The sequence below is a fragment of the Raphanus sativus genome, chromosome 7 (assembly GCF_000801105.2).
Source record: "Raphanus sativus cultivar WK10039 chromosome 7, ASM80110v3, whole genome shotgun sequence".
Classification (NCBI taxonomy): Eukaryota; Viridiplantae; Streptophyta; class Magnoliopsida; order Brassicales; family Brassicaceae; genus Raphanus; species Raphanus sativus.
In genome coordinates this window covers 8,287,701-8,298,385 of record NC_079517.1, presented here as the reverse complement: position 1 = coordinate 8,298,385, position 10,685 = coordinate 8,287,701, and positions in this window count along the sequence as shown.

The window sequence follows — 10,685 nt, the reverse complement described above, 5'->3', positions numbered from 1 at the left end:
TCATTTTTTCTGGTTCATAATAAATGATGCTCCCTCCCTTTTAAATTAGATGTTCTAATTTTTTCACGCTAATTAAAAAATGTTAAATATTTAGTTTTGCCTTTAATTAATTAGTAGAAATATATTGATTTTTCCCTTAATTTATGTAAGTTTAAAAAATAAAATTAATGGCATAAATTGTATTTAAATCCTCAAACAACATCTATTCCGTAACAAATATATTACTCTTTAACGATACTTAATATGAAACAGAGGAAACAAAATAGTATTTCTGTTTAAATTGAAATTTGGTTTATTTGATAAAATTAATAGATTTTTAATATCTATTTTCTTATATTTATAAAACATAGAACTTAAATATATTTCATATAGTTAAGAACATTTTTAAATGGATTTGATAAAAAAATCATGTCAGTGATTAAATTTAGTTTAGGATCGTTTCAGGGATACATGTACATTCATACTGATCATCTAAAAAGATATTCTATCAACTTTATTTTAATTATGATCACTCGATTTGTTTAGGTTTGGTTCAAACTGCAAAGTCTATTTTAAAAGGAATAGACTTAATGTATTGTGGAAGCACTTTAGCCTAATGGTTAAGGTCTAAAGGTTTCTACACCAGGTCAGGGGTTCGATTCTCAGACTATGTAATTTATTGCAAGATTTTCTCAATTCCAAATTTCAAGTTCCGGAGAGAGTTCGATTTATTAGGCAACTATGCAGATTATGGAAGACATGATTACAGGCAATTATGCGATTATGGAAGGAATGATTACAAGAGATCTTCAACATGGTGCAAGTAAATCTGGTCAGGCGTGGATCTTCATAGGACGACTCAGATGATGCAGTTAAGCGTAGATCTTCATAAGGCATGTAATATTGTCGATTATCGAATCGTCTATGTAATATTCCTAATAATTGTAATATTATAATAAATGAATGTTAAAAAAGACTTAATTTCTTATGGTTAATATATTAAAACAACAAATCGCCCGGTATTAATTAATTTTAATAAAGATAAGATATATTAGACATTTGTAATCCACTTAATCTAATCCGTCAGCTAGGTTACATTGAAATGCGATATAACTAATTAACTAAAGGATCTCATGCATGCTAGAATCTTTGAGCTACAACTTCAACGTCATCATAAAAAATACTCCGTATCACTTTAAGTGGTATTTAGATATTTTAATTTTGTTTCATAATAAGTGATGTTTTCACAATTTTAGATAAGATTTAATATCATTTAAAATTTGTGACCAATTAAAAAATATTGCATTTTTTCTTATTGTTAATATTAGTTGTATTATAATTATCCAGGTAAATTGCATAAAAAAAGTTTATTTTTCTTAATCTTTGTGGAAAAATCTTAAACACCTCTTAAAATAATACATACGGATAATAACCAAGACTTCTTGATCCTATCAAACTCAACAACATGTAAGATATTGTTGCTATAATCGTTTGGTCTCTCTTCCGTCACCAACTAATCATGGCCGGTTATAAACATAGCTAAGTGAAAGATTTGGATCCCTAATTCTTTAAAAAAAAATACACATATATCTCTAATTTATTTAAAACTATTATTCAAAATCCCTAATTTGTTTAAAACTATTACTTTTAGAGCTCTTTTAAAGGTCGAATTAACGACTCATCATGCGCAGTTATGCGTAACTGAAAAACCAATGAAGGTGTAGGATAGCTATGTGGATCACACGCAACAGGTGATACTACCGCAAAACTGGTGTGAAGAAGGTAACTTTCTATATATTATATACACGTGATATATTTTTTTTTGGCAGCAACATAAAAACAGACTCACGTAGACTCTGTCTACCAACTTGGTAGCTCTGAATCCATATGGACAACAAACGACGGTTGCTTCCTTGCACTACGTGCTAGTTTGCCCACTCTTATATTCTGCGTCTTTGGGGATATCAGAAAATATAATAGAAAAAATGCTTTTGTATTTGGATGATTCAAAGCTATAGCGGTTAATCATGATTAGAAGCAAGTTTTATCAATCAAACACGAGGAAATAAGATGAAATGAGACTAAAGATTTAATCTTTCACCAAAATAACAATGAATTGAGAGAGAAAACAAGATAAGATCTAAGATTAGATCTCAATATATTATAAAATCTTAAAAGTGAGGGTGAAATAGGTAAAAAGTCTATTCAATCTTCGAATGCTGACTTTTTGAACGGCCGCAGCGGCTTGCTGACACCACTCCACTAAACCGACGCAAGGCTATAGTGGCTTCCTGGCATCGACATCTGGCCACCGGGTAGGTGCACGAAACCGTTGTGACATTTAAAATATATGATCCTCAACAACACGCTGGTAGAGAGCCGATTTTGGACAAGGACTTGGCTCCTTTTCAAGTGGCCTGAGAACACCGCTGCTACATGCCGCTAGTACACTTGGCCATGCTCGAAAATCACAAATCTTGCTTTGAAACCACCTCCAAACACTCCAAAGTCACCATATTGACTTCTTCATCACCTGATAAAGACATATGTAATGCAATGCAACCTAAACATGTCTAAATGCTATCCTAAATGATCAAAATATATAAGAATGGATGATCAAAACAATGTAAATGAGAAAGATATCAGATTATAGGGTCGGTTTTTAGAGCTTTTAATAAGGTATATGTTTTCTCGTTTGATGGCCCTTTGTTGATATAGTGGCGAGTGGCGGCGGAGAATCAGCTTTTCTTCCAGATCCAGCCTAAGATCTTCCAGATCTGTTCGTGCTCGATTTGTTAGCGGAGTGGTGACGGATTTTGGTTTGGTGGTGCCCCTCGGCGTCTTGGAGTTCCTCAGCCTTTATTCCGGTACCGTGAGGGCTTCGGAGGGTAAGTATACCTTGTAGATGTGTGTTTAACCGGTGGTTTATCAATGTGTGTTGATGCTCCCGGCGATTGGTGCCTTGAGAAAGGAAGAATTGCGGTTGACGAGGTTGTCTATGGCCATTTCAAAGCAGCTCAGGCGTTCTCTCTCATCAGTTCTCTCTATCACGGTGTTATTTACAGTCCCCATTGAATCGCAGCCAGCCAGATTCTTTAATAGTTTAATGGGTTCACTCTTGGTTCTATTTTAGATTTGGATATTCAGCAGTTTGAAGTTAACCGTGTTCCATTCATCAAAAATAGTAAATGGATAGGTGGTTCGGGGTTTCGAGTTGTATGCGAGCTCCATCTCCTTCGGTGACTTCGCTTGGAGACTCATCACATCAGTGTATATGGTGATTGCTTAATTTCCTGGATAATTTTTTTTTCTAACTTTTTGCGGGCATAGGAGTTCAGACTGGTGTTGTCAGCGGCGGACCCAGCACCAATTTTATGTGGGGTCAATATATGTTTTAAGTAAAATGAAAATGTCAAGTAGGGGTCAACAAAGACTCAGAACTCAGATTTTAGTGGGTTCAGTAGGAGGAATTTACCATCTTAGCTACAAATTCCCTATGTAATCTATGTACAAATCAAATTTTTATTAACTTTTTGTGGTGTCACTTGACACCACTCCTTCTTTATAGCTGTTCTATCGGATTCGACTTATCCGTTTGTTTTGTTGTTTGTTGTTGTTGTTTGATTCATGTCATCTTCAGTGTTCAAAATATAAAGTTATTTTAATTAGGATGAGAGTGGGATTCAACTTTCTTACCGGATTAACTTGGAAAGAAAGTGATGAGGAAAAGATTTGGATTGGCCTATAATTTGGCTATGTGTCTGATGAATCAAAGTTATATTTTAATGGCTGTATCAATTTTGTTTAAATCCTAGCATGTGTGTCACTGTTTGTTTTTATGCTCAATTTTGAGAAGATTAGTAAAAAATTATAGTTTTTTTTTAAAAGCTTGCTTTTATTAATACCTGTTCAGCGATGGTCCAAATGTAATAATCTAATCTATTAATTTAGGGATTATCTACTATTTGAAGTTCTCATTTAAATTTTGGACTCTTTCATAGTTGTTGCTAGAATATATCATGCTTCCTATACAATGCAACTTACCAACTTAAATTAAACCAAATCTTAACCAACATAGATTAGTTAAACCTAACCAGTAACACTTTTATAATATTTTTGGTTAATCTCTTAATATAATTAGATCATATAAAACTGAACCACTCTTAAATCAACGAGTTCCATATCATTCCAGACATAAGAGAAAAAATATCTGACTCATTTACAACGTAAGCATACAAAGACCGTGTATGCTTATGCTCATTGATCTTCCAAAAACCAAATAATTGTGACATAGACCAACATAGGCTCATGTTAGTATCACTAACTTTACTTCCATATATTTACTATTCACCTACATCATATCACAACATACACAATTATGCAAGAACATGATTTTTTTTTGTTCAAACAACCAAATAATGGTGGCATATAGTCAGTAGATTTTTTTAAATATGTTTTTTTATATATTACATTTTACGAGACTATGTGTATAAGTTTTTTTTTTGAAAAATGGCATAACTATGTGTATAAGTTAAAAGGTAAAAGGTGTGACAAGGCAAATTATTATACTGAAAATGAAAGAAGATTAAATACAAACTAATAACAAGTACAACACAAATTATAACACTATTAAATTCTATATATATTTAATAAAATATTATATATATATGTCTATATGTATATATATATATAAATGTTACACAAAATATATATAATATTATATATACATATATATACCATATATTATTAATTGAAATTTGACAAACCAATTTCCGCCCTTTAGGGCGGGTCATAATCTAGTTGTAGATTATAAATAGCAAGCCAACGGTCTTGTACTAGCTGAAAAATCAAGTTAATTAAGAATTTATGAGTTATATCGACAAGGCTACTAGAATGTGAAACTTATTTAATGACACAACCACATTATCGCCAACTACTATCTAACATAATTTTGTTTTTATAATAATGTGCAAAAAGGCAATGTATATACATATATGCATGTGTTAAGTTACTTTGCAGCGTTTGTTGTTTGAAGACTGAAGATAATTTCACTTTTTAAAGTTCATACTTATTTTTCAAAAAATAATAAATTGTGAACTGAAGTGGGAAATTAGGATAATGTGATATTCATAACATAAAATTCGTGGAAAAGATAAGAAACCTAACATAGTTAATTTACTACATATATATATGGTCATGTAACTATAAATTATGGGATCATCTTATACTACAGTCTATGCTATTGTTTTCGTATGTCGTTGAAGACAGACAGACCCCGTAATGAATCGCTCTTGTTTATATCTAATAACAACTCGACAGCGACAATTTTGAAGTGGCGTAGTAGCTTAGTCCCACCTACAGCAGGGACAAAATGAGAAAGAAAAAAAACAGTAGTGACGCCATAAATTGAGTTTTAGAATTCGGATTGAAGCATTCATTATTTGAGATATTAAACTGATAATTTAGTAGTAGGTTCAAATGTTGATCATACCCAACGTAAAATAAATATATTAAATCACCGATATCATTAATTGGCTCAAGAGTTGATCATACCCATCGTAAAATAACTCAACTTGCCATTTGTTTTTCCTTTCTTTCGTAATTAGAAAGTTATAAATTTCTTAACGGAGGTTTCTATATTTTCTAAAACGTGAACCAGATCACTAGTCACCAATCTATCTTATTAAAACAGAAACATTCTATTGGACCTAACATTTATTTTGTAAGTTTTTAAATTAAATACACCTTTATACTTTATAGTTAAACTTACATTAAATCATTAATGTTTCTTTCTTTATACTATTATCTATGTTTCCAAACAATATATTTATTTCTTTATACTACTATCAATGTTTCCAAACAATATATTTTTTTATACTACTATCAATGTTTCCAAACAATACAATAATTAATCTTAGTTATGTTATATCTATCATTTTCTTTTCAAAATTTTGTAGAAACGTCATATTTTCATAAATTGTAAAATAATGAACTTTAAAATTTGGAGTATAAGATTACAAATTATGAAATTATTACAATTTAAATCAAATTAGATTACATATCGGTCATCCAACAGTTCAATCGGTTAATCTCGGGTTTTAGTAATTTTTTTAATATGAATATTTTAAAAACCTAAATTGAATTGTCAGATCTCCGAATTAACCGGTATAATCACAATCGGGCTGAATTTAAAAACGCTGATTTAAATGCAAAAATATTTTAAATACACACTTTTAAAAATTACCAAAATATTTGTTAAGTTATTAGTGAATTTTTTGATCGTAAAATATTCCGCGCTTCCAAAGCGCGGGTCAAGATCTAGTCTAGGTTAAAACAATTGTTTCACAAAAAACAAGATTAAAGTATACTAGATTTTGATCCGCGCTTTCAAGGCGCGGAATTTTTTCATTTTTACGTATTTATTTTTATAACATATGTGTTTCTAGTTGAAGTTTATATCATGTGCTTTTAATTTTTATGATTTTGTTTAGTAATTTTTAATAAGTTTGGATGATCATATCTATAAAAAATGTTACTCTGAAAATTTCTAAAAAATATTTTGTGGTTGCAAACTTCAGCAATCAATTAAATTAAAAATTGATTTGAAATAAAATTTAATTTAATTTTAGAAGGAAAATATAATTTAAACTAAAAATAACTTGCAATATAATGCAAAACCATTGTATTATTAAAATTTTAGGTTTGAATAATTAATAAAATTTTAAATAAAACAATGACATTCACTTGTAAATAACTTAAAAACCTAGGGGCAAAATCCTATGAGGTTTTCTGCTTTAATAGTATAGATAATTCATGACGGCAGGGCCGTCTAACAGCACGTGTAACTGGAGCGATCGAACAGGGTCCGAGTTGATTTTTTTTTAAAACATTAAGATTTTTCAAAATAAATATATAAGTTATGATATAAAATTTTAAACTTTTAGACATACTACTAAATTTACAGCTGATAATTTCAAAAGAAAGATATCAAATATATATAAATAAAGTTATAAAACTTTTAAAACTATTTTATTACATCGTTATCGTTAGATATATCATTAATATTTTTTGAACATGGTCCATAAATAATTTGAGACGGCTCTGATGACGGCTCATTTGGTTGTTAGAGAATTCTAGCTCGAACTAGTTGAGCCAGATGATTGCATGGTCTAGCAATGATTAATGGAGTATCCAAAAAAGCTGCACCTAGCATTGCAATTTTGAGTATTTCTCTATAGTCTACTTTAAAGTCATTTTTGTTACAAAAAGTCTTTGTTTTTTGTACAGCCTAATTGATTTCATTAAAACTAACAAAAAAATCTTTGTTGGAGCTTTCAATTCAGGGATAAAAGTGAAGATCATCCAAGGTTTTCTTTACATTGAGCAAGCCTCTCCCACCAACATCCTATATTATGTTTTAATGTACTCTTTGTTGCTCATCTTACTGTTGAGATTAACTCCGGTTTTATCGTCGACCATGGCTCATGTTGTAACCACTTAGACTGTTGAGTTTTAATATATTTCGTGTTACAAAAAAAAATCCAATGCTGACCAACTCAGTACCAAGTCTGACAGAGCTTTTTCGCTACTGAATCTTCGAAAAGTAAGAACTCTCGACAACAAAACCTAAAGAATACATAATCAAAGGAATTTGATAAGAGAAAGATGTCAGAGAGGATAACATGTAGATCAGAGAAGCCAGATCCATCTGCAGATGCCGACACCAACTGGAAGGAATCAGATTCAAAACCACACATCTCATATGAAGGGCAATAGCATGTTCAAATGCTAGTCCTTCAGCCACGAGGAAATATTCTTCATTTTATGAATATATAGCTTTTATATTACCATAGAAGTTTTAAATATATGAATTACATTTATTGTTATTTATTGTATACTTTTATAATCTATTTTTAAACTTCTTATTTGTGATTATTAAGATATAGTAATCTGTATTTTTTGTCATATAATGATTTGTTTTATTCATTTCATATTCTTGTTGATTGTTATTACTTATTAATATATTTTGAGTTTGATACATAAATTATAATCTGAACTAATCAAATATATAATCTCTTTTTAATTTTTACAAATTTCAGACAATACATTGTAAAGTTTATTTAGTTATATAATAGATGGATATTTTATTACGATATATATTTCAATATTGTGTTTTTTAAAAAATAATAATTTAACATCTATCACTTTAGTACTTTGCGAGATTTTATTAGTAAATACATTTAAATAATATTATTTTAGTAAATTGTATACATAGTATTTATCATATTATTTTAATAAATTTATCAATATATGATGTTTTGGATGTTATGATTTTTTTATCACTGAATTAAGATTTAAAAATATTATATTACTTTTTATTTTTACAACATTATTTGTTTTTTGTGTTACACTTCAAAAAATTATATTGTATCCTCTGTGATTTTAAATTTTATGAAATTTCAAATATTATCATTTTCAGTTTTTAATATATTTTTTAAAACTATATAATTGGTCAATAGAAATTTAGTAAATTACATAATTATTACTTTTAGTTTGGAAGATTACATGATTTGTGAATTTTTTTTGTTACTAATTAGTATTTTTATAAAAATATATTTGACTTTTGGTAAGATTCTTTATATTTTTCTCAACAGATTTTGTTATAACTAAAATAAATTTTAAATTTATAAGTAAAATTGATTTGTCATTAATATTTTTTAATTAATTATTAAGTTTTCAATTTATCTAGTAATGTTTTTTTAAAATAATACATAAACTAAAGGTTGGTTATATACTATTATATTTTGTATATAATTATTTATAGATAATATATGGTTGAGAGGTTTAAAATAAGTAAAATGATAATATATAGTTGTATATATAAAAGTTTAACATATGTTAATAATTTTAGTTTTTGTATAAAATATTACATAGTTTACCAATTTTACCTATTTTTAATGATGAATAATAATTTATTTAAATGAAACTATTTTAAAAAAAAAATCAGTTAATTTACCAATTTAATATTATTTTGTAATATTTAATCTATAGAGCACATCTATTTTAATGCGGTATAAACTATAGTTACAAAATTTATAAAATATCATATAATTTTGATTTTCTTTTCTTTTTATGATAAATTTTAATTGTTATTAATTTATCGTAAGATTGCATTACTAATTATGAAAATATAATGCATTATTTTAAAAAACAAATTGAAGCTTTTGTAGGATTTTGTTAGATTTTTTTCAACAGATTTTGTTATAAAAATTAAAATTTTAATTTATAATTAAAATTAATTTATTATTAATATTTTATGATTATTAAGAGCTAATGCAACAATAAAATATATCATATTAAGTATTTAATTAAATGGTCCTAAAATAACTTATCAACAGTAGATAAAATATAAAACTCTAAATTAATAGATTAGATTATTTTGTATAGCGTAGTGTGGTATATATAGAAATATTCTAAAATTTAACTAAGAAAGCTAATATTCTTCCTAGAAATAATTACATACTAGGTCACTTTTCTAGTTATAAATATCAAGATAAGTCACTTGCTTATACTAGAGCACTTTTCTTTAAAGATCAGTTAGGAATCGAATGAACCAGCTTTTGTAGTTAACTCTCAACCAATGAGAATCTCTAACTAAACAAGACAATTGGCGGGCTCTTATCTCAGCCATTGATCTTTAAAAAATAATAGATGTCCCAGATTAACTTTCCCAAATTTACCTAATTAAAATTCTTTTTTTTTTAAGATTCATCCCTACGCCTCCAAAGTCGTTGCCTTTTTCAATTTTATTTTTTGAATCTCAAAAAACCAAAAAAACTTTTCCATTGATCTATTGATTTTAGTTCTCTCCTCTCTCGTATTTCAGACAGATCGGAAAAATTAATGGTGAGAGAGAGCGCTTGACTTACAGAGAGCAAGGAAGAAGATGATTTGTGCTCAGTCCGAGATTGAGAACGAAGAAGCGTTACCGCATACTCTGTTTGCGCCATGGCTCTCAATAACACCAGATCTGCTGTAAACATTGCTCACCCTCCTCTCTCTGTTATTCAGATTCCTCTCTCTGTTATTCGGATTCCTCAATCTCACCAACACTCTTTACGGATCTTCCTCTCCTGTGGTTCAGCTCACTGCTTCTAACTTCAAATCCAAGGTAAAACATCCATTTTTTACAGTGATCTATGAGCTGTGGTTTACAGATCCAGTTTAGTTTTTTAATGATTTAACAAATTGTTATTTGGGTAAACCAGGATGAGGAAATTTATGTTGTTAAAATGATTGTCAGGTACTTAATTCAAATGGAGTAGTGTTGGTAGAGTTCTTTGCACCATGGTGTGGTCATTGCAAATCTCTTACACCAACATGGGAGAAAGTGGCTTCTGTTTTGAAAGGTGTTGCTACCGTTGCAGCCATTGATGCTGACGTTCACCAGTCTGTTGCTCAGGTTTGTTGTCTTGTGAACTAGTCATCTTCCAAAGCTTCTAACTTTCTTTCACTCAACACAATGTACTCTACTACTATGTACAGGATTATGGTATTCAAGGGTTCCCAACCATTAAAGTATTTGTTCCTGGAAAGCCTCCTGTTGATTACCAAGGAGCTAGAGATGCTAAATCCATTGCTAATTTTGCTTACAAGCAGGTTTTTGTTCCTTTCTTGATTCTTATTTACTTATTTTTTTTCTATTT